Raw genomic sequence first — 26,980 nt, forward strand, 5'->3', positions numbered from 1 at the left:
ATCTCTGGGGTTTTCAAGTGGGCACCTTCCATCCTCAGTGTTTCGTCGACTAGCCCACGACACCTCAAGAGGGCTCGACGGTGATTCTGGCGTCCCAGCATCACCCCCCTCCGTCCCCCACTCAACTCAGCCCAGCTTACTTACCTGTCCCCAGCCAGAATCTTTCCGTCTCAACCACAGCCAGTTGCTGCTCCTCTCTGCTGCTTCAGATAAGTTCTTCACTGTGCGACGCAACTCTTGGCCACTGAATCCGACGTCTCTGAGAAACCGGGTTGTAGAGTGTGCCACAAATCCTCGACAACCCACTTCCACTGGGTAAACCCGAACTCTCCATCCTCGCTGTTCCGCTTCAGTGGCTAGTTGAGCATACCGCAGTTTCTTCCTCTCATACGCCTCATCTACAGCATCCTCCCATGGCACTGTTAACTCTACCAGGTGAACAAGGCGTGCTGATCCAGACCACAAGACAATATCTGGTCGAAGGTTAGTGGTGGCAATCTCAGGTGGAAAAATAAGCCGTTGACCAACATCTGCCAACATATTCCAGTCTCTAGCAGCTTCCAGTTGTCCTGGGCGAGGATTGGTTTTAACACCTTTTCTTGGTGGTTGCTCTCCTGGGCGGAGGAATGTTGTCTTTTGTGTGTAATGTTTTGATGGAACAGGTGGCAACTTATTGGTCTTGTTACGCTTGTCTTCCAATGCTAAGGCCAAACATCGCAGCACCTGGTCAGTAGGTATCTAGAGAAATACAGCTTTTATTCACAGTCATCTGTCAATAAAACAGCCCTTTAGCGCTCCACACGGTTTCATTCTGTTCGCTGGTCTCATTAACGCAAGGACACCCAAGAGAAACTGTCAACTGTAGTAAAAAAAAAAAAAAAAACGTGTTACCTGTAACGTAAAATCCAATTTAGATGCGAGTCATGTTGCTTAAATTGCTAACCTGACTACCCAACTTTGTGACACAGCTTTGACTTATTATGCTTTAATTGATTCTTGTTTTTGTATCAATCTGGGACTAACAAACCACAAGGCTGGAAAAATAATATAATGCACATATATGCACTGACTTCATGAAACATTCGGAGTAGTGTGAAAAGTAAATTGGAAAAAAAGGTGAAAAAACAGACATTGTACTGTAATAGAATCAGACGCCCTTTAAATGTAGGCAGTAAACATAGTTCTACTCTGTAGAACAAAAGCCAAATGTATTGTATTTTTGTATTTTATATATTGTCCACAAAATTAATTATTAAAAAAAAAATTGTAAACAGCATTTTAGCTATTATATAATTGATGTATTTCCTAAATACACTCATGATTTCCCTATCTTACTTACACATACATTATTGAATTATTGAATTGTGAGATAGCAAGGGAGCACTATTCCAAATCCAAATACATTATACTGTAAATGTAGTTAAACAAACAGCTCCTCCACTCACTCCTGCCTGCTGGTTCATGCAGAGCACATGTCCAGGAGTTAAAACAAAGTTTCCAAACTCAGTCCATTGGCATTTGGAATTGTATTGCTTAATTGTATCTTGTATTGCCATTAGTAGATGGCACTGGGGGACGCAGACAGCGTACATTTGCTGCATTGTATCTGGGTGAGTGTGTGTTGCAGTTGCTGCTGCTGGAAATAGGCATTGACTGATTGAGGACTGTTAGCAGCTGTGAATTTCAATAGGCTTGTCACAATCAGAAAGTAGAAAGTTATGCGTTCTTGGCATTAGTGGAAAAGAGGTGGTTTAACTGGCACAAGCATGATAAATGATACATTATAAGTTCATATTAACATTTCACTTACCTCTAACTGTTTATGCAAATACAGTACGGTGATTTCATTTTTTGATTAATCCGTCACATTTATGGTGTTTCACCAAGATGTAAAGTTAAAAGTGAATTTAAAGCTGTTGTTACTAAAATGTGTTTGCTTGGTGGTGTATACTCACCACTGTCCCCCATAGTTTATTTTTCTCTCCATCGTAGACAGCACCATGCCAGTGTCACTATGTAAGCTTTTAGGAGGCTATAAATGGTATGGATAAGTAGGCAAAACACAAAGGAAAAACAAAAAAGACATTTTTGTCCATGTGATGGTGTAGCCTGCATCCATACCAAGTACACCAGGTGGACCTGTTGAGTATTTCAGCGGGACACCTCCATTAAATTACCTGTCTAAACTATGGTCTATCAGCAATGTGGCAATTTAAGATACTGTGTCTTTTTGGAAAAGACAGTTGGCTTACACAGGATAGCATTAACTGCTTTCCATATGAGAAGCTTGTTTTGTTATAGTCAGTTTATCTGTCAATTTAACACATTTTACAAAGATATTGCTGATGTCCAATTGCAGTGCACAGAAAAGACATAAGACATTACACATAATAACAACAAAACATCCTGAACACCCTAACCTGTCATTTAAATAGTGTTATGTAAGGACAGTCATTTTGCTTTTAAATTTATTAAGATGGTGATTAACCTAATATCAAGGGTCAGTGCAGAGGATCCACTATTGCAGTTACTAATGCTAAAAATATGAAATGGCAAACAGTAGGCTGTGTGGTCCAGTGGTTAAAGAAAAGGGCTTGTAACCAGGAGGTCCCTGGATCAAATCCCACCTCAACCACTGACTCATTGTGTGACCCTGAGCAAGTCACTTAACCTCCTTGTGCTCCGTCTTTCGGGTGAGACGTAATTGTAAGTGACTCTGCAGCTGCAGTTCACACACCCTAGTCTCTGTAAGTCGCCTTGGATAAAGGCGTCTGCAAATAAATAAATAAATAAAAACAGTATAAATTATAGTAGCAGTAAGTTTTTCCAGTATTGTAAGGTCTATAAAGCTATTGGGCACTATAAGGTTTTATTGGGTGAGATATTACATTATGCAATGTTCTGTTAGTCATTGGCTGGCGCGCCTATGTTTAAGGAATCTTTGTGAAGCTTGACGCAGATTAGTATTTTCTACGGTTCACAGGAAACACAGAAGCACCTGCCACGGGAAACTACTTGGCACCGTGAGACTGAAGAATTTTCAGCGTGATTCGAAAATTATGTGCCATCGTCAGCAAGTCATAAAATAAAGAACAGATGCACTGGCTGTGGGTGGCTGCAGTGAGACATCGCATTTTCTGCAGTGAGACCACATTTTCATCTTTTTTTTTCTACAAAGTAATTTCTGACTTTTGGAGTTGTTTTCTTAATTTTGTTTTGTTTTGTTTTTTCAGTTACCATAATTAGACGCAACACATTTATAAAACTGAGAGGTTCAACCCCAAAATGAATATTTAATAGTGGGCTGTGTATCCTGAGTAATTTGTACATCATTAACAGTAACAACAGACCCACTGTTTCCAAACAGCAACAGTGACATGTGCCTCTAAAAATAATGACTTTTAGCAAGTGCTCCTCGGGGACATGAAATTTTCCAGCTGCCAATGAAATCCAGCTCCCATCTGCCCTACAAAGAAAAACTGCATCAGCTTAAGATTTTGAACAAGTGTGTCAGAATGCATATTGCTCTTCAAGACGACATCTGATCATGGAATACAGCTGTGCCGATTTAAGATGCAGTCACCCTGTACAGTATATACTGCTAAACAGTGACATCAGTTGGTGTATTATCATCACATCCATTCACCTCAGACAGGATTCACTAGTTTTTATGGCAGACACTGGGGTTGTGGAAACATGTTGAATTAAACCAAAAGCAGATCTGTGATTTGTTAACAGCACAGAGGATTTCTGGATTAACGTAACATCTTAACAACTGCCGCAGTTATAACTGACTCAGAAAAATGTACATGCCGGGTAGGAAATTAACATGCCCAGGCTGGACCTAATGAACGAACATCCCATAAACATTTTTCAAGCAAACTTAAATCCTATAAGCCACTCAGAATGCATATATACACAGTATATTTACTGTGTAGCTGTTTCTATATTCATTCACTCTCAAGTCCCCACTGTCTTTCTAAGAATGATCACGGAAATGTAGCTCTCAGAACACGAAGGACAAACGGTAATAAAATAGTCTTGTGCAAAAACACCAGCAAGATCAGTAGAGTATGGATGTTAATGTGGCAGTATTAAGACGCCTCTGCACGATCACAGGATGGAAATAAGACTCTTACTGCTCAGCACTTTCACCCATTCCAGGTTTTACTACAAGCTTGATAAGCCACAGTGTATAGGTAACAAGCTCAGGTGTGTGATCAAACTAGATGCAATGCAAGTCTTATTTCCATCCCTGCGTTTGTTTCCAGGATTCTAGGGAGTCTTTAGTGTTATAACCTTTACCCGGAAAGAAAGACATCAAATAAATAATTGTAATAAAAAAATTAAAATACCCACGGTAATCAAACTGTAATGTGAAAGAAATAAAGCTGTCTGTATATTCTCATTCGACAAATCTATTCTTGCTGTTCGTATTTCCAGCAGCACCAGTGAAGGGACTAGAGCTCAGATGGTGCCAAAAACAGGCCGACTTTATAGTTCCTGACCGCTATTCATCTTTGGCCCTGAAATGACTGAACAATATCGCTGAGGTAAGCAGAAAGACCTCTGCTTAATAATAATTACTCTGGATCTTGGGATACACCACCATACATTTTGAAATTGAGCCCTATCTCCAGTTCTATCAGCAAATCTGAACAGCTGTGCATTAATCATAGCTATTTAAGGAAAAGTGCAGGCTCCCCAAACCTGCAGTATTGTATTTTATTTTTACCATAGTGGTGCAATGGCCATCTCCTTCTGCAGAAAAATAATGATTATCTATCACCCCTCCAACCCCCCGCTCCGTCTAAAAGAACATCTGAGAGGGCATTGTCATTAATCACAACTGTGACCTCAACTCCAGGGCAATTATATATATATATATATATATATATATATATATATATATATATATATATATATATATATATATATATACACAGTATATATATATATATATATATATATATATATATATATATATATACATATATACACAGTATATATATATATATATATATATATATATATATATATATATTCAGGGTTAGCCAGGAGGATTACATAGATTAATATGTTACGTGGCAAAAAGGCTGATGCGATTGTTAAAAATATGGTGTAGTCAGCAATCCACTAAAGTGTCATTAGCACACCATCGTCCCGACCCTTTCCTGTAGTAATGTAAGTGTTTTCATATAGGAATAAAGTAGTGTATCTGCCACGTGTACAAGTTAGGGGTCTCAGTGGTTCATCTGCTAAGCAGTCGTAAGTCATGATGGATCATAGCACTACTCACTGCAGCAGCCAGCATAAATGAAATAGCTATCAAACCAATTAACATTCCCATATTTCAAAGTGGGTTTTAACAACCGCACACTCCCCCATTTTTTTCCATTTATTCATACAAACATGAATCTAAATATGTTTCTGTTTTGTTTTGAAATGCTTGCCGACACCTTTCTGTCAACTTCATGACCAAAATGTACTGTGGTCACGGCTCAGGACATTTTCATAACTGCTTTGGAAATAAATCAACCCACATTTTCCATTAATAAAATTGTGGAAATTGGAAAACACTTTGGGGTAGATGTACTAAGATGGGCCAGTCGCAGCGCAAACATACCGCAATTTGCATTTTTCTTACGGCAATTCGCAAAGTGCACATTTTGTCATATGTACTAAAAAAAATATGTTAAATGAAGAGAGCTGCAATTTACTCATTTAAGATTTTTTTTTTAAAAAGTGGCAGTTGGGTTGTGGTTTGCTGCAGCAGAGAGTGCCCGAAGGATAACGTCTATACATGCAAGAAAACATTGTTTTTGTTAAATGTAAACGTCATCTGTACAATGCATTCTGTTCCGTCTTCATTTTATCTATTGTAATACTGTTATATATATATATATATATATATATATATATATATATATATATATATATATATATATATATATAAATGAAAGGCAGTTTAATCCCATCAGATTCTATAGTGGAGCACCAACCTTCACCCCCAAGAAGTTTTTCATAATCATACAGTAGCCCCTCGCTAAACCGGACATGTTTGTCTGACATAAGGAGGTGTCGGTTTTAAAAACAATACAATAAAATCACACACACATACATTTACAGTTCTTGATGTATTTTAAATATAAATCATTGCGCTGAAATAACACTAATGTGTTTTGGGTAGGCTACACATTGCATTATGTAAAAATATAAATCTGTACAGTAGGCCTATACAGTATACAGTATAGTAGTAAAATCAAATGAACACCTAGCGCACTATTTTGTACTTTAGCCTACTGGTAACACAAAATAAATCATGCTGCTGCATTGTACACATTGGTGTACAATGTGAATAAAATATTATTTTAAATTGAAACTAAATGATTTTAGGGTTTTTTATTTTATTTTAATTATTATTATTTTTAACTTGGTCTAGACAATTAACACAAAATAGATCATGGTCCTATACAGATGCTCAGAATGAGCTGGAGGGGTTAGTGGCACATGTGTGCAGTCTATTGCTCCCAACACACTGGGGAATCCAGAAACGTCATAGAAATTTGTTTTCAAGGCTTATAAGTACACCCTGACTTTAGTGAAAATTAGGTACTTGGGTGTTCATCTCAAAAAAACATTGAGCACAATTGGCAACACACGAGAAAAAAGTGGACTGGGAAATGCCAGCAACAATTGTGACTGTTTAAAACATGCTTTCAAAAGTTCTTAACAAATTGATGCAATTGTAAGTGTCGCAGTTGCCCGCAGCTTTAGTACATCTCATTATAATATTTTTTATCCTTCATTTCTACCCTGTTTTGCGAATTTCTGCAGCAACTCCCAGAATTACATATTCATTTAAGGCTAAAGTGCAAATAGGATCTACGGCTGCAAAGCATTCGTTAAAATGATGCTCACAGCACTGCGTTTGTTTAGTACATTTCAAGCTACACTTCCTTCTGGTTTGCACGTGGTTTGCAACGATTGTGACAAACGCAACACTTTAATACATCTGTGAGATGATTAGAAGTGTTTTTCAAAATGAAAGGCAATAAATGTACTAGACAGGAAATGGTTTATGTGCAGAAAACAAAACTAATGAAATTATAAATACCAAGACATATAGCTATAATACACAATGGCTGCTTTCATGACACACTTAATACAGGCGATTTGGAATACCCCTGTTTGTTATCTAAGGAATTATTGCAAAGCAGCTCAGTTTCAAAGACTGGAATAGCCCCCAGACTGAAAGCTATTGTATGCAGCCGTGTTATTTAAATAGCTGCTTCTCGGTTCTATAAATCACGTGGTGGAATGATAATGGGTGAAGCACTGAGGGCTACATTTGCACCAGCAGTCAGTTTGAAGCAACATACTTCATTACCAGCGAAACAACTGACAAGAATTGATAAGGTTTACATTACAGGCATTTTAAAATCCCCTTTACACAATGTACAGTAGAGTGGGAGGTATTTAAGAGAGAAATGGCAATAATACTGATGTATGAGTATTTGTTCCACAAAGTATATTATTTACATCTTTTACATCTTGTTGTCAATTACTACGGTGACACTTTAAATTAATGGCCGCAAATGCATAATGAATTTCTACTGAATACTACAGGAATAACACCTGAATATCTTATGCACTTCCTCTGAGTTCTGAAGTAATTCATTTTTAATCTATTTTGAATTTAGCCCTTTTTAATTTCTGTGGATTTAATTACCCATATTCATTCCATGTTCCTTTGTAACAAATTATGTTGATCACATGTATAAGGAATGCATTCATCCATACACCACATCCTGTAGACTTCTGACAACCACTTCAGAGTTTCAATTGTCCAACAAGGCAATCATACAAGGACAGGTTCCATTGCTTTGCTGTTATAAAATTCCTTATGTGGCAACAGTATAGGAACATGAAGCTTCTTTAATATATCTAGCTCTATATCATTCCCTATCTTCTGACCAAACTGTTGAAAATACATTTCCTTTGCTCTACAATTTGATATTACACATTGCACCAGCATACAATAGCCTCTTGCTCCCACATATAGTATTACTGATTGGGCTCCAAGTGAAAAAGTAGGATACAAAGTCTGTAACAGGTTGAAGGCTGCAAGAGATGCAAAGAGGTGAAAGCGTCCTGAAAAAAAACCTATTTCGCTCACCTTTTCAACAACAGTGTGCACTAAAGGGTATGTGACATGTAGTTTTAGCCGGCTACTCCAATACAAATTGGGATTAACATATTTAACACTAAAGCAATGAGAGGCAGTGACTCCCCAAATCCCATAATACCTCTTATTCACTCCCCATAATCCTGTCTCTGCAAAAGCTTATCGGGCTGAGAGCAATCTCATTATAACCCACAGCATGGAAACCATTATTAGCACTTCTGGAACCTGAATCCCATTAGACAGCCTACTTGTGTTTACAGTAATGCAGACTTTAATGATAATCAGTGCCTGTATTTGTACAGGGTGATTATCCATTCAATAGTTTTATTTCCTGGTTTTAACAAAGACAGTACACTGTACAAACTTGTGTAAAACACATACTGTATTCCCAGATCTGTGAGACATGACTGGTTGGCCACAGATACGAGTTCTGAAGCATGCATAATTGATTTAACTGCAACAATATACTGTAATGTGTATAAATACATATATGCATACATACAAACATGCATACTTACATTATTATAAATATAATCATGCCATCCAGTCATTAATATAAACTTATACCTATCAATTTTTATGCCACAACTACAGCTATGGCCAAAAGTTTTGCCTCACCCTACAGAATTAACTAATTTTGCTTCATAAAGTCGAATTAAACCTGCTGAATAATGTTATGTTAACATACAGAAGTTTGTAGTTTCCTAACATGAAATACTGTACTACTATATGGCTTATGGTAGACTTTTGCGATATCATTTTGTAGTTTCTTTGATTACAGGATGTTAAATGAAATATCTAAATTATGTTCATATAGGTTTTTTTTTTTTTAAATGTCTCAATCCTAAAATTCTAGGTGATGCAAAACTTTTGGCCACAGCTGTATGTAATTTTTTTTTTATTAGCAGTACAATCATTTATGTACAGAGGGCAGACCCATTGCATAAACTGTCACACCAAAGCAGATCAGATCAACCCCACCCCTTCAAAAGGGCTGTTTGTGTAAATTGACAGTGGTGAGAGATGGCAGCATTATATGGAGTAGAACTGGGACACAACAATCTGAAGACATAACAAGAAAAGCTTTCCCAGTGCTGTAAAATTCCTGATTTGTAACATGTGTCAAATTGCTAGCAATGACTTAAAATCACAAAGGGGAAATTAAGTATGTGTTCTTCCAAGTATTACATTTGTGTGAGTCAAATATCTGTTATTGAATTTGCTTCTAAAATTTTGTAGAGAATTTCCAGTTTATTTTTAAGTATTTTTTTGACTGACTATTTGAGCTTGCAAGAATTATTTCCAGACAAGAAAGCAAAATACTGCTGTACAGTACACTCCCAATTCACACATTAAGGAAGTGCAATGTGATCATGATGACTGTGCTTTCCTTTAAGGTGAACAGTAAAAGCACCATGACTCATGACATTTCCTTTAAAATCCTGTAAATATAAAAATGTTTTTGAATTGTATACTAACCTTTGCTGATGTTAGAACTACCATATTTTTTGTTCCAACATCTTAACTGACTAATTAAAGAAAAGGGTATTTCATATAGCCAAATCAATTATTTGAGTCGTCTGAACACATTGCTTCCTCTACCTTTTGAAAATCTGCATTTTGCGTAATTTTTATTAACATTTTCCATGTTAAAAAAAACAGAATCAACACTGTTTAATATTTCCACCCTGCTTATCTGTAAGTTGCATCCTAAAATATATCATTACAGTACACTTTTGTCATTCAATTCATAGAAAAGGAAAGTGGTTTTTTTATTGTACATAATTATATTTTTGCAACAACAAAAAAAATGTAATATCATACAGGTTTCATCCTTTGATATTTCTCGCCTGTCGGACAAAAAGGTACGGCGTTTGGGATCCGGTGCGATCAGGCATACATTAACCCCTGTTCTACATATACCACCATGGAGTATTTTGTAGTTGATGATGTCTATGCAGGCACGCCTCAAAATACTAACTTCCAGTGTGGATAACCGAGCCTCTGTATTAGTGTCTGAAAAGACCACTCACAATACTGGCACTGCATGAAGGGTGGACAAACAGGACCCCCTATCCCATCATAGGCTGTAATGTGATCATCTGACATCTCAACTGATACCTGTTTAACATCAACGCTGTAAGACTCTAGAGGGGTATTCTGTATTATTTTAGTATAGGTTTGTGTTATTTATAACACTTCGAACACTGTAAAATAATTAAGGTGAGCTCCAGGCATTTACTAAGTCATCCTCGTTGAATACTGACTGCATATAGGCAACTGAATGTTGAAACCTCCTGTGCCATAGCGTTTAGCGCACAAAAAGCCAGTTATTTGGCTTGCTTGTTTGTTGCAGTGTTTTCTGCTTTTGCTTTCTGCTTCCCCTTCCTTAATTTGCTGAGTATGACGGTGGAAATACTGATAAGCTCAGTCGAAGAAGTTATAATGAACCTCATATGCGTAAATAATTGGAACCCTGCAGCTACAGTAGTCTCTCTGAATTGCTGTTTGAACATATTGGCACAGATAAAACAATTTGTGCAGCTCACACAGTAACTGCCAATTGTTGTCTGAATTGATGAGAAAAAACAGTCACCTTTTTTTTTTGAGTTTCTTCGCAGTCAGGTGCCTACTTTCTACAGAGACCTTACTTCATAAACCTTCCGCAAACACGGTCAGCATTGTGTCAGCATCTAGTGGCTGATTCGCTGGCCTGTCTCGCTGAAATCATGGAGAGGTCTGTGTAGAAGTGCAATAATTGCAGAAGGGCTCCTCAGGGACTATTAAATGTTTGCACAAAATGAATGATGCTGCAGAAAAGCTAAACTCCTGCTTCAAATCAAAGCAGCCTTCAACATTATTATAAGGGAAATTATGGCTGTATTTTATTATTATTATTATTATTATTATTATTATTATTATTATTATTATTATTATTATTATTATTATTATTGATTTTATTTTAGCTTCTCAGCTAACAAAATGAATGTGATTACTAGTAAATAAAAAAAAAAAATGTTTAAAAAAACTGTCCCTTTACTCAAACTAAATTAAACAAATAACCACACAGGGAATGACACATACAGTGTTCCTAATCCAGTGTGCTACATCAGCCAGAAATAGACGGTTGCATTTAGTTGAATGTACAATATATGCCCAAAATAGATATGGCATTTATGACCTACAATCAAAACTCATAGCATATAGCTTAAAACTGACAGCTCATGCTACAGTAAGTAATAATATGATCTATTTACATGATATATTGAAGCACTATCACTGTTCATTACACATCACAAAAAACACTTATATGGTCTATGATACTCGATATCAGCACTCCACTTTGCAACGCTCTGACATTAGCAGTTCTAATGCATCGATCACTCACAGACAGCTGTTAAAGCAAGCACCACATTAAATAAATACAATAAAAATAAGACAGTAGGTTAAACACAGTGCATAAATAAATACATACCTGAAACAGTACAGCGAGTGTTATAGGCTGTAAATCCATCTCAGGGATTTACCAAAGATGAACCATTTCACGTTCATTCTTGATTGTATCATCAGACGTAGAGATTGAATTAGAGCCTCACTCCTTACTCCCTGCTGTCTGTCTATTTTTGTCTCTATATTAGCACCCGATTTGACTGGATAATCAGTGCATTCCATAGGCGTAATCAAGACACATCAGACTCATTTGAATAGTGGTCCCCCATGAGCCATAGGTGATTATCAATGCATTGAATGGTGTTCACAACGAGACAGGCGGCACCCTGTACAATTGAATTATACAAAATTATTATAGAAATGTGTTCTACTCAATCCAGAGACAATTATTATTAAACTTCTCTTACATATTTTAGAGACATTAATTATATGCTTGTTATATTATTAAAAACACCTTTATCACATTTTTTTATTAAATAGTCATTCCAACCATAACACCGTACATTTCATGCCGGTGTGGAGAACAAAAGCTGAAAATATCAGAATTTTATCTTTTGTAGTTTTTAAGATATTACCCTTTTTGAAAAAATAAATGCTGTTTAGCTTATTTGCATAAGTGTCGCTGACGTCACTGAGACGGGCAGAACAGTCAGGCCTGAGGTTTTCTCTCTACTGTAACAGCGCCCCCTGGCAGACGTTTTCCTGAAGGTGTTTTTGACATAGTCGTATACAGGTGCACTCCACTTATAACTGACTCCAAGGGACAATGGAAATCAGTACTTTATAAACAAAGTATGTTGTAAACACAGTTCGAAATGCTGTATGTAACTGCAAACATAAGTACCTTAAATATTTACTCTCTGTAGACATGTCATAAATGTAAAAAAATGTTTGTTATCCCTGTCAAATAAATACATAAATACCGGTAAAAATCAACAATACAAGAAAGCTTAACTGCCAAAGAACAGGAGTTTATTATTTATACAAAACACACCCATGTGGGCCGTACAATGTAATAAGTAGTACCACTTTATGAATTTATATTTTCGCTAAATGTAATAAAAATTGTTTATGTTATATGTTTAAATTGTACAACAACTGTGCCAACAAAAACATAGAAGATGTAATATAGCGGGTTGTGAGAGACGGCAGGGAGGGGGTTAAAACCTCCCTGCAAAGAAAAAACTTGTGAGAATGCACCGTTTTGTGTTGCTTTATTGTTTTGTTAATTGTTTAATTGTTTTATTGTTAATTGTCTTCCGCACCTGGGCGTTATTAGAAATTAAGCCCAGGTGCGGGAGTTTAAAAGGAGTGCAAGCAGTCTGCTCGGGGCTGCTGAGTGGAAGGAGGCAGTAGGTGCGCTGTCTCCGAGTAGCCAAATGAAGAGAGAGTAAGTGCTGTTTGTACCAGTGTGTTTGTGAAGACGGGTAAACAGCTTAGCTGTCCCGCGTTAGTCAGGGTGTTTCCTGAAAGTCGAGTTAGTGCTCCAGAAGAGCTAGGTGTTATTTTGATTTTGTGTATTTTGTTTGTTTCCTGTTTATTAAAAAAATAGCGCAAACGCGCTTGGAAAAATCCATTTCTGTGTGCCGGGTCTATTTTTAAAGGGGCAACGAACCCGAGTGGGTGCGAATCGTTTACAAAGAATAAACGTAAACAGCAATTGTTTTCCGGCCTGACGTCACCAATGCCACCGTGATTTACTGTCCCGGATGTACCTTATTTGCGCAAACTATCTATCTGTGGAACAGGAAAACTGCACGTATTAACGGTACATACGATTTAACCCGAGTAATTCCCCATTAAAGACAGTGGCGACTCGTGACTTTTTTGACAGGTGAGGTACAAATCAGAAAATAGTTATTACCACCTCCACTCAATGGCTAACTAAAAGTAAATGTACTTTGTTCAGCTGATTTCATTTATGCCTCCGCTGAGAGCATTTTAATGCATTCAAATAATAGACTGCAGTTGGTATGTAAAATATACCCCCATCAATTAAAAAACATTAGCACTGTAAACAACACACAATTTACAGAATTGCGGATACAAGTTTTTATAATCAATTGGCAAATCAGAACCTTCAAGTCATTACATGACACCAGCGTGGAACATTCGCTATAAAGACACAAATACAATATCACAAAATCATTGATTCAAAACGAACAAGACAGCTTGTCATGTCGTGGCAAGAAACTGATAGTTCCGGGGGTCCCCGAGATGCCAAATTTGCTATGGGGGTCTCCCTCGGGCCCCTGGTCAATCCCTCCAAGCAACATGTCTTCAGGTCCTCTTGAGGATGAAACTGTGAAAAACTGAAAGTTTGTTTAAAATGTGCCATTTGGAAACGGTTAGAACCACAGGCAATACCCATCAATGGGTATTGCACCGCTGACAAAACGGGTTACAGTCCCAAATAATAAACACAGTCAATTTGCAAAACGAAACACAATACAAAACACGGTCACCAGTCCTGGTGGCTTGTTTTAGTGTTCGTGGTGCAGGTACAATGAATTAGTGACTTTTTGGTGCAGTGCTGTTCCAGGTTAGTGCTGGCCCTTGGCGACAGCTCCAGAACGTGTTAACCGTCTACTAAGCAACAATTAGAGACAAACAAAACAAACACTCACGATACGTTTTTCACACACGAATCACAGATCCTTCCAGGTTGTTCTTTAACCAAAACGAAGGAACAGATTACATGGCTTTGTCCTCTATTTATACCGTCACACATGACCCCTTGGTAAACGATTGCAGCCGCTTCTCCAATCCACGGCTGCCACATCATTTCCCTTCCCGGTCGATGAGTTAGTGCACCGAAGCTCCACCCCATTTCTAGATGACTGACTTCCTTTTAACCCTGGGAATGAAGTGTCAGGCCAAACAGTCCAGGGTACTCTGTTCCCGTTACTTAGCGCCCTCAGAGGTCGGGAGGGAAATTTACCACAAAATATCACTCTATTTCCGTCATATGGTCCCAGCTTCCCTGACAAACGAAGGCAGAGCATTCCATAATTTAGGAGTGCTACCTCCCGTGTTGCTTTTGTTGACCCTAGGAATAACCAGCAGCCCCGCATCCGGTCAGTAACTCCTGCAAATAACTAGGTGCTAATCCATTCAGGGCATTGTAAGTTAACAGCAAAATCTTAAAATCAATTCTATACTGCACAGGGAGCCAGTGTAAAGAGACCAAAACAGGGGTAATGTGTTCACTTTTCCTAGTTTTAGTCATAATTTTAACAGCGGTATTCTGAACAAGCTGCAAGCGGGATACCACACATTTTGGGACACCAGAAAAAAGGGCATTGCAATAATCAATTCTAGATGAAACAAAGGCATGCATTATAATGTGATAAACAACGCCAGAGAAGCAGAGACACAGTCGTTTTGTTATTGGTTTTGAGAAGACTCTTTTCTGGTGACTTCGCTTTGAAGCTCTGACTTTGATTGAAAATTTGATTTAGTGACATTTCACACATACGTATGTGTGATATAAGGCTTTAGCTAAATGAGAACAAATGTGCTGCTGTTGCTGCTTGTGTGTATACAGAATACATACATGTGTTTTCAATATCTGTGAGCAGCTGATGTGAATGAAACTGCAGTCCAACTGAATGCTATGCAGGATACATTAAATGACTCAGTGGTATGTACTGTAGTGCTGCTAGCCAGCAAGTCATCATGATTTTTACACTTCAGGGGAGTCTCAATTCTGTTTCATATCAGATCTTTTGTCTTGAGTGAACCTCACAGGGGTTCTGAAATCTCATGCACTGCAGCAAAACCACATTCTGAATTAGTTGATAATAGGCTGGTCTAAGTAGTGGCTTGGGACAATTATTTTATTGCAACACAGGATACACAGGGTGTGCGAATTTTCCTCTCATCCAGGGAGCGCTGACAATGACAGCTTTTCTTGTTTTGAAATCAACACATTTATGAATGGATTTATTTACTGTAGTGCCTGCCAATAAATACTTTGTAATACTTCTTAAAGGCAATTTCAAGTATCAGCACACCCCTAATCCCCGAGTGGTTCACCTGGTAAAAGCACAGGCGTGTGGTGTGCAGGGGGTCAGGGGAGCACAGGTAATGCAAATAGTCATTCATTTGTGCAAAATGTGTCTAAACAGAACAGGTAATGGCAAAATAACACCAGAGGAATGCACTTGTTTCCAATGTATTGGAATTATGAGAGCTAAATACCCCAAAGCAGCCCACCAACAGAGCACTTTAAAAATGAATAAGAAATGTATATGCTGGTGTTCTTATGCTGTTACAGTAAGTGTGATATGTTCAGCAGGGACAGCGGGAGCTCTGAAACCCAAGACTTGGTGCAGGTTTCCCATGCTTTTCCCATAGTTATGCTGTGCATTTACTATAGTTTACCATGTGTTTTAATACCCTTTACCATACCTCTCTAGGCTTTACAATGCTTAGCTGTGCTTTACCATGCGTTTACTATGGAGCACATTTATAAGAGATAACCCTGCAACACATGCAGTATATTGCAGTTAGGGGGGCTACAGTGTTTTTGCAGAAGCCTATGTTAGAAACACAGTTTATCTGTTGCTTTAAAACACAAGTGATACTGGAACTATAACATTTTTTAAAAAGCTACATTTATAATTACAGATTCTGGATGACATGTACAGCATAAACACATAAACCATCTCTTTTTTAAAAGGGACATGTTTTCTCCTGAATTAAACTAAGTGGACCTGTGTAGATTGTATGCAGAGGGTTACAGGAATATGTTATATGTTTTAAGGTGTTGTTTTTTTTTATTCTCAAACAATATAGAATTTAAATCAGATTTTTTTTTAAAATTTTTTTTTTATTAAAACCAGAATTGTAACTTGAATTAGATTTTAAGATTGTATTTTTTTCTAGTCGTGTTTGAGTTATGCATAATGTTTTGCAAGTGTTTTGCCACATTTTAAATATGAAAAGTTTGTAATTTCCATGCTAGGAAGGATAGCCCCCAGGTCTGTGACTTCTATCTGCCTCAGGCTGGTAAGTTATCTTAATGGCTGTATTTCATCTTTGTTGGAGATGAAGGAGGTATGACATTACAAAAATAGAATATGTGTTAAACAAAAAAAAAATAACAACGAATGTAAAAATGTAAAACTAATTACAGATTTTGGGAGCATTTTAAAATGACGGTTTATGAACTGACTAAAGTACAGATCAAAGAATTTAAAGAATTGAAGAATTACCAGATGCCAGGCCAGTGACAAGGCTTACTACAAACCGGTTCTGTTTTTTAGTATGGCGTGTTGGTTACGAATAAGTATGACATCAAAGGTAGGGATAACCTTGTTGCCGGGGATATGCAGAAGATAAAAAAACAGCTAACATTTCCCTTGGAACAGAAAGTATTTTTGAACCTACAAAAAGAAAAGGCACACTTTAAATGTTAAATGCTAACTAATTCTTATCTGATTTCAGCTATGTTTGAAATAAAACTTCCATTCAAGCTGTGCAGCACCCTTCTCTGAACCGCTGGGTTTAATTAGGGAGGAAGTGCTTTGATGAAATGAAGGATAAAAAAACCATCCACGTTTGCTTCTGATGTCACCACATCTAGACTCAAGTTTAGACACTGTGACTTTACAGGGACCCTTATAAAAGTTTACCACAGTATTTTTGCACAGTATATTTGCAGTTCTCCCACAGTTTTCCCATGGTTATACTGTTCATTTATCCTGGTTTGCCATGTTTATCAATATGGTTTACCATACCTCACGTGTCTTTGCAATGCTTTACAATGCTTTATTACACTTTGCTATTTTTTACTATGGGAAACTTTTAAATACGTGACCAAGTGCTTTCTGTAATGGAAGGAGAACAGAAAAGGTACATCAAAAAGTCTTTCATAAAGAAACCACCCAAGCCGGCGCAGTAAGAAATGACACTCTAAAAAATGAATACCCTCAATTATACTTATACCATAACTATACTTTTAAAAAGTACAACAGCACTCTTTCAAGACTGCGTTCAATATTTGCAATTGATCATAGTCTTAAGCAATATTTATTTAAACACTTTAATTTACTTTATGATATGAGGCTGCTTTTGAGGCTACATAGATTACAACTCTATGAACACTTGTTTAGACGTGTAGAAAACGGCAGACTGCTGTTGCTGTCCAAGAAAATTATTAGACACTCAACACAGCACACTAGAAAATCAATCCCCGGAATGCTCATTTAGAATATTATTATTATTATTATTATTATTATTATTATTATTATTATTATTATTATTATTATTTTAGTATACACTGACATGATCTCATCAGTTATCTTAGGGTTACCTAATTATGATTTGATTTTTAGCTGTGCATCAAATGACAATATTAACCCCCTTATGATGCTCTTTATAGACGTGCCACATGCATTTTATATCTTTTCTGTTTATCCAAGAAGTAATCTGAGCATCAGCACATAGCAAAGACAGGCTTAGTATAATTAATGCATTTTACCAGAAAATGTAACATAGCAACTAACAATGGAGATACTGTTTTCCAAATTGAAATGATATTTGATTAATTAGACATTTTCAATTGATTTCAGCTCTTAAACAGTTGCAGAGTTCAAGTTACTTATAAAATGTTACAGCTAACTTGAAATATGCAACTGTAAAGAGCTGAAAACAATAAAAAAAGGGTTTTATGTAATTGAGAGCTCAATTGGAATGAAAACCAGCAGACACAGGGGGTCCTCAGGACTGGTTTGGGAACCACTGATTTAAAAGGACAGATCTCAAACCCCACTGCACTATAGCGGTCATTTTGAAAACAGCTTTAAAACAGGCTTTAAAGTTATAAGTGTAAAAGATGTCAGGATGTTAACAATGAAAAAAAAATACAGGTACATTATTTAAACAGTTGTAGCAACACATGGGGACATATAACACAATATTTTTTTGGAACCCCGCTACTTACTCTTTACGGTCCTATGTGGGACCTGGTCTGACATTGCAATTTTCCCTTTCCGGTCCAATGTTGGACCCTGTCCGACATCATCAAAAAGACGTAAAAAACAGGTCTCTAGTCGGAAAAAGCCGAGAAAACCATTCAATGGCCGAGTGAGGCCGATAGGAGCCGAGAGAAGCCGAAAAAAAAGGGGCATATCTCATGAATACAGATAGCCCCGGCACCACATAGGTAACACGGACATAAACAAAGAAGATAGCTGCTTCTGCATCCAGCGCTCAAAGAATATCACAGACATTTGCAGAGCTTTTTTTAGATGTTATAGTAATAAAATAATGACTTGGATCGCATAATTGAGGAGTTTGGCGATAATACGAGTGATCTGGAGATGATTTATCGGTATGTACTATTATTAAGACGTATGTGAAAAATATAGCGAACAAGGGGTGGGGCGGGGTTGGAGATGCAGTACTGAGTGTCCTGTTGATATGCAGTGCCTTTTAAACCTGTTTTACTGTCAAAAAAAAATACTTTTAAACAGCGCGTCTAAAATAAACTGTGCGTGTGAAAATAAATTGGACCTGACGCGCTTGAGATGCGCTGAATAAATGGACCGCAAAGGGTTAAGCCTGATAATAAACTGCTAATTTATTAAAAGGAATAAAATCAATTTCAGTATGACGTCAAGTCAGGGCAGTTTTCACATTTAGACAGATTAATGGAAAGTTTCTGAGCAGTAAAACCTTCAGCATCTCTGCTACTGAGAAATGCCGCTGTTTTTTGTTTTTTTGTTTTTTTTTTACTAAAGGCTAATTCCTCTGCCAGCAAAAACGAATTATAGAGGATCTCAGATTTGCAAAGCAAGGTGTTTAGTATAATCCTAACACATTTCTTCTTGAGCGATGCTTACCCCTTTGCCTTTTCAGCTGGCGTGGTGTACTTGAAAGGGAAAGAAAGCCTGCATTCACACAAGCCAGCTCTTATCACAAAGGCTTCCCATGTACTGCTATAATATCTACCGATCCAGACAGAGAACAGAAGAGTCTGCTTTTCTTGCTGCGTTCAAAGCTAACCTCTCCAGCTGCAATGGTCATTTCCAAAAGCAAAGGCTTGAAACCATAGTACAGTCACACATAAATATAATTTAAAAAAAAATGCTGAACCATACTGTAGTTCAAGTACCTAGCTATACAATAATGGATATAATTAAAAATACTAATATAAAGAAAGACTTATAGTCAAAACAGTCCTCATTGAATTTCCAAGTGTCTTTTAGTCTTTCTAAATGTATCACTTTTGACAGTTAATTGATATTAGGATGAATCAGAAGATAATACAGGAATATTTTAAGAAATTAGTAAAATTCTTTAGGGTACTGAAATAACTCCCTGTCTGAAACATTACATCTTGGTATCCTATAATTGCAAAATGTAAAAGAATATAGTCACTTTTTTCTAGCATTTAACATTTTTCCAAATAAAAATGAGCTTCTATTTCGGGCTGATAAATTCATTTTCTAACTGATAAAATATTAAAAAGAGAAAAGCAAAAAAAAAAAAAAAAAAAAAGAAAATGACATGACATATTTTTAGGCCCATTAGTGACTTGGGAAGGGGAATTAATCTATGAAATGAATAGTGACACGTTAATTGTCACTGCAGCCTTTGAGGCGCATGTTTTATCACCTGGTAAAACTAGAGAGACTTGTAACAAGTGGGGATGAGGGGAAAAAAAGTATTCTGGTCTAACTCCCTTACTTGGCTGGCCGTTTCCTTGCGATGATGTGCTTCCTCCTCCAGTTAAAGAGGCAGGAGCTGCAGGAGGGGTCGACTTCCACTTTGCTAACACAGCACTGCTGCTATTCTGTTTTCTCTCACAGTTACTACAAATCCAGCACAGTGACAGCTTCTATTAGTATCTGTCAGAAAGTGCATAGCAGCACTGGGGAAACTGTGACTCAAACTCAATCATCAGCAGGATCTTGTTCACTCGTTTTGGCCTGGGAGTTGTTTGAAAAAGGTACCACTACCAGCTCTGCAGTGGCCACAGACAGACAAGGGAAGAAAGTGGCTTTGATCAACAAAGGTCATGAAAATAGTACCCGAGCCACAGGTTAGTACTTCCAGATGCTTTCTCATCTAGCTTGTTATTATTGTGGCTTTCTGGTGTGTCCTATTGCAAAATTACAGTTTACCCAGGTAACCTACAAACATTTTTGACAGTTTCTTTGATCTGTACTTTTCTCCTCTTCTATGTCACAACTCATATCAAACTTCTTTATACTGTTGAAACAGTAATAAGGATGTACTGTCATGTCTGCCATTAGTCCCATAATGCATTTCCACAAGAACTTGCATACAGTGGTGCAAATTTGACGCTATGGTGCTAGATTCTAGCACCAGGGTACCTCAAATAGCACCAGCAACATGAACTTCTGATGTTCAATGTGTTGATATGTAAATAAATCCAACTTCAACCTCTGTCTCGATCTCCTGCCTGTCACTCAGCAGTGAATACACGCACCCACACAGCAAACGGCTACCCTGTCACAAGCATTAATACCCTGCATCTTTCTAAACAAGGGGATTAAGGGAGCTCCCTAATAAAAGCTGAATCTCAAAACAATAATTGTGTGAATATAGTAAAATGTTACAGCTGTGTATAATGGTATTTAAAACAGGATTTATTTATCCGACATTTTACATATCCGTCCTTACTCTGGTCCCACCACAGTCAGATATGCGACAAACTACTGTATAGCATTTAGTGTTAAGCGATTGTATTTATATATATATATATATATATATATATATATATATATATATATATATATATATATATATATACAGCTTGATTGTTTCTAATATCGTTCATCATTTTGTTAATTAGATTTTGTTTTTTTACCCAGTACTTCTGAAAATAATAATAATAATAACAATAATAATAATAATAATAATAATAATAATAATAATAATAATAATAATAATAATAATAATAATAATAATACTATATCTACCCACATCTAAAATACCTTCTTTTTAAGTACATGTTTTTACAAACTATTTGTATTCTAAGAAAATAATAATAATATTACAGGCTGCCATGGATTTCCTTTTTACAAAATATAAAGCAGGTAGGCTGTCAAAACAGTTTAGCACCAATTTTCTAAATGATTTGCACCCCTGGATTATCGTTATATGTCAGAATCCAAATTGCATTGTCTCTTAACTACTGTATGGCTCCCGACTACAGCACAGCAACTTCTTTATAACCAATACCAGGTTCCCTGGTTAATCACACAGATATAAGGCATGCTTTTTTGGGAGAGAAGGTTGAGTTTTTTGAAGGTCAGGATCGTTTATATGGTTCACATAAAACTATTCTCTGGAGGTAATTCAGAAAAAATGAGAAGTAGCAGTGTAAATGTATAGAAGCGTACTAAGAGACAGGACATTTGTGTCTGATTTCACAGACCGCACCATTCTGTTGCTTTAAAAAAAAAAAAAAAAAAAGAAATCCAGTACATTACTGATAAATATATTTTATCTTTGCTGTTACCCAACCTTGTTGTTCAAGCTTCCTTTTATTAAAAGTATTATGAATGTGAAAAGACATTTTTCATAGGAATCATGATATATTGCATGCATATTACATGGGGTCGGTAAATCTATTCATGCAGAGAAAAGCTCATTTCAGCAGCTGACAAAAAAGTCTGGAGTCGGCAGTTGAGCTAACTTTCTAGGTTGCCTACCAGTGCTATGATTGAGTCCACCAGTCATTGACAAAATGCAGAGTGACATTCTGTGGCAGAAAGATGAAGACATGCATTTAAAATGTGCCAAAGCACATATCAAGGTGCATTTTTCCAACATTTATATACATACTGAATATGGGATGTGGCAATTCTAGAAAATAGGATAATTCGGGGCATTTTTTTAGCACTTTTATTGTTTTGTTTATAAAGAAAAGGTGGAAAATGTTATTACTCATACAGACGTAGCAAAACAATAAGACAAGAGTCTACATGTCGACTATATTAATACATAGAAAACATGTTGGTGGCAGGTTAGAACATGGTTAGAACATGGTTAGAACATGCATGACAAGTACAGATGAAGTGGAGAATAGTGAAACATCAACACAATGCAAATGAAAAATAAAAGAAGCTAAATGTTATGATTTTGAGTTTCATTTGTTTTTGTTGCAATGATAACAACAGAATTCGATTTTGTTAAAGAGACTGAGTTACAAGTTGAGTCTCAGCAAGTGATTCAAGTCGAGCCTAGTGTTCATTAACAAAGTGATATACCGCAGCTGCCTTTGTTCCCTCTGCTTTACAATCAGGCACCTGCCTGATTAGGTATAATGTTTTTATGAAGACTCAATTAACACACATTTTAATCTGTATAGCAGTATCATTTTAATTCATGTAGCATAATTTAAAATAGAATAATTATTCTGTATCCAAATTCATTAAAAAAAGCAATATTTTTGCATGATTTTTGAATGATCAGAAATATTTGTCCCCATTTTGTAAAGGCAATACTGGAGCTAAAACTGACCAGTTTTGATTCCTATGAAAAATGTCTTTGCAAACATATTTTTCACATACATAGGATAAAATACAGAGATTTCTATATTGTTGTCGTGATGACCGGAGGTATTATACTATACAATAGTGGTTTACAGAGTTCAATTTAACACATTTCAATATACAATATATATATATATATATATATATATATATATATATATATATATATATATATCCAGCTGGCTCTGAGAAAGATATGAACAACATATCGAAATGTTGGGCAGCTGGCTCTTTGAGCTAAAATATATACATACAGTTTTTAGGCATTTTATTTTATTAAACCTGTCCTCAGTCATTCTAATTCCCCTGAATGTGCATTTATACATACTTCAAAGAGTGCAATTTTTTATGAAAAAAGATAGAGAACAAAATGACTACTTTTCCTTTCTTTTGGTCTGAAGGCACCATTGCTTGTACTTTACTGAAAGCATCTTTTATGTCAGAGCTCTGTAGACAGTCAAGGCGCTGCATGACGATGTCACCTCAAGAATGTGCTTTTGTGTAATGAGGGTCCGTGGTTCTATGACCTACATAGAATAACTTTATAGAGTGTTGCTTTCCAGTGTTTCTCGTTTGATTTCACTACATTCTTCTTCCAAACCAGAAAACCATGCTTCACAGCATTCTGTATACTACCACTAAAGACAGACTCTCCGTACTGCAACTGAATGTCAACATTTCCCACGTCTTACAACTAACTAGCGGAAGCCATGTATTCTGTTCCAGGACACCTTGCCCGTGCACAGAAAAACACTGAATATAAAACACCAGGATTCAGTTTTTGTACAAAGTAGTACAGAAGAATGTGCCAAGCAAAAGCAGCCCCAGATGTTATTTTAAAGACCTGTTTCCCAGGAGAATATAAGTGCTCGTTGCAGTGTTCTTCTATATACTGTGCAGACACATTTACACTCTAATAAGCGTTATAACAAACATGTTATAACACAAAAAGATACCTGAAAGAATTAAACAAATCAGTTTCCAAAACACTGGACTGTCAATCTCTCAGCCACAGCATTTGTATTCTTAGACCCAATGGAATACAATCACACAAAATAGTCAATTTTACATGATTAATTAGTATTGTGTTATCAGAATGCTCAGTTGTTTACAAGTTTAGGGATGCATCATTATATACAATCTATAAACATGTTATGAACTATGCTATTAACAGTTATGGTTTATTAGATATAATAACACTGAATGCCTGTGACATTTTGTAAGAATGTTACAGTATACATAATTTTATTACTGTATTTTTGTATTTCCTTTGTAGCTTGTAGTTAAGACTGTTTTCATGAATTTTGTATGTGCCTGCTGCATGTACCTACCCAGAAAATAAATCCAATTGAACCAGCCAAGGTAAAAGGTCTCTTATGTAAAATAAAAATAAAATGGGAACATAAGCTGCTTGGCACTATAATTTTTTTTATTTTTTTTTTATTTTTAAAAGACCATATTGTGAGTAAACAGTCCACTATAGTGCACTTTATCCCTTTACGTTTTAAACAACTTTAAAAAATGTCACACGGTTCAATCAAAACCATTCAGAATGAATGCCTGTGTTACCATTGTTCACTCTTGAGGGCACGTGGCCTCATTCCCACACACCGTGCACAAAATTATCCAAAGGGAAATTAAGCACTTACTACACAGTCGGTGCTGGTCTATAGCTGATTTACTGGGCTAAACTATTTGTATATCTATCAAGATGCACTTGAAACATAAAAAAATGGGTCAAGAATAAATGTTTCAAGCAAACATTTAATGATGAAAAAAGAGTCAAGCCACACTCCTTTGTTTCAGAGTTAACAATAGCCAAACATGCAGTAATTTGATGAAAGCTGCTTTCTTCAGCATTTTGTAGCAGTGGGATATTTGTATGTACTCTCTTGCTTTCTGTTTTATTCAGAACATGGAAGTTCAGGCCAATCCATCTACTTAATTTTAAAAGGTTGAGCTTTTTCTTTCTGGAATAAATGCAGTGACCTCTTTCTGATGACACTTCTCTTTATTACAAACTCGCCTGAATTCTCACCGGCTCGTGTCATGTCTGTCAGTATCACTCCGCTGTTTGTGTCACAGGACAGGCACCTGCACTCATTGTTTACTACAGCAGTTTTAAACTAACACTGACAGCAATGGAAACTGGTTTTGTTTTGAAGCCCCGAATTGAACTACTGCCTCATGTATGAGGTACACACAATCTACACGTCCTGAACTTTAAACACAATTTTATTTTTACTTGCCCACTATGAAAGACACAGAGGCTCTGGGTGAGAACAGTTGCTGGGAAACCATTCAAAGGCACTTAGAGCAGTGAATAGCTGACACTGTTACTGCCTGATGTGAAAAATCCACTAAAGTTCAACTTTCTTTCAGCCTCTAAAACTGTTTGTGATGTGACATACCAAACTGAGTGCAGCGCCCTTTTGTGGAGAGAAAAAAAGAAAAAAGACAACTCTAACAGCTTGAACTCTCTTTAAACTGAGAAATGGGCCAAACTCGTTTGGAAAACTCTTGTCTTGACAGTAGGCAAAAACCCAAGTAAGTGGCTGAGAGGAATTTAAAGAAGCAGACTCTGGATACTGAGATTGTCTCTGACAAACATCAGTCTCCAGGTTTTATTTATATTCCAGTGGTTACACTCCTGGACAAAATCTAACAGAGAAAAACATCTTGCTTTCATGGCTAAATTTGTGAAACAGAATAAATCCATTGCCTCACATCCACGCACTTTAAATAGTAAGTAGCGGGGTTCTGAAAAATATAGCGTTTCACGTCTCCATGTGTTGCTACTGTTTAAATACATACCTTTTTATTTTCCTTGATAACATCCTGACAACTTTTTACACATATAACTTGAAAGTCTATTCCAAAGCTCTTTTGAAAATGGCTAGTGCACTGATAGTGTGAGGATTATCGCCCACATTGTCAAATATGTAACACAGCAATAACGATCCGTGATGTGGCAAGGAAGAAAAGCCAGAGCAATTGTTTTTAATTTTTTTGTTGCTCTTCCTGCAGTGATTTAGATGACAGATCTCAAACCCCAGTGCACTAGAGAGGCCAATTTGAAAAGAGCTTTGAAACACTTTAAAGCTGGAAGGGTAAAAAGTTGTCAAGATGTTAACAATGAAAAGAAAAATGACAGGTACATTATTTAAACAGTTGTAGCAACACGTGGGGACGTATAACGCTATATTTTTCGGAACCCCCTACTTACTCTTTAATATATAATACATTTTCATCTTCTATGTGGAAATAGCACAAATGTAATTATGATTGCAATGGTCTTGAAGCTGTGCAAACAAAGTTTTAGTTTAAGCAGTAGGCCATTTGGCCGTTTCTTAAAAAATAACATTACACGTAAAAAAAATTCTAAAGGGCCACGGGCAGGAACATTGTTTTGTAACCTAAATCTGTTAGCAAGTTGTGGACGGATCCTATAAGCACTTAATATAGTGCCTCAGGTGCCTGAAAATGGAACTAGCTTAAAATACAGAGAGACAGAAAGCATGTCGGCATGCTGATCTGCTGAGAGGAAGACTCGCAAGACAGCTTTCAAGCTGACATCAGAAATGACACACCTAGTAAGCATTAAAGAGAAGAGAGACCTTTGCAGATGATTTACCATCCAGCCAATCAAGGAAGCTTTTCACCAGCCTCCTCTGCTCAAACCAACAATATTGTGCTTTGGACCAAGAGCCTTGATGTTTCCAGTGTGTCATTTAATATAAAACCGTATTTATTGCATGCTGTGAGGAATAACATTAAATCGAATTGAGGGTAGCAATGCTTAGGCATA

The 26,980-nt window shown here is 36.6% G+C and overlaps 1 protein-coding gene across 3 annotated transcripts in view; it reads right to left on the bottom strand.

Annotated features, from left to right (window-relative positions):
• LOC117411107 (potassium voltage-gated channel subfamily KQT member 5) overlaps positions 1-26,980 on the bottom strand; it is a 176,278-nt gene that overhangs the window by 109,923 nt on the left and 39,375 nt on the right. The window contains exon 1 of one of the 3 annotated variants that reach the window (XM_059024959.1): positions 11,664-11,795. The exons of the other annotated variants lie outside the window; for them this stretch is intronic. The gene's annotated coding sequence lies outside the window, so the exon portion shown is untranslated. Of the gene's footprint in view, positions 1-11,663; positions 11,796-26,980 lie in introns of those variants that run through there. 3 annotated transcript variants of the gene reach the window in all.

Source organism: Acipenser ruthenus, chromosome 6, assembly GCF_902713425.1.
Source record: "Acipenser ruthenus chromosome 6, fAciRut3.2 maternal haplotype, whole genome shotgun sequence".
NCBI classification, from domain to species: domain Eukaryota; kingdom Metazoa; phylum Chordata; class Actinopteri; order Acipenseriformes; family Acipenseridae; genus Acipenser; species Acipenser ruthenus.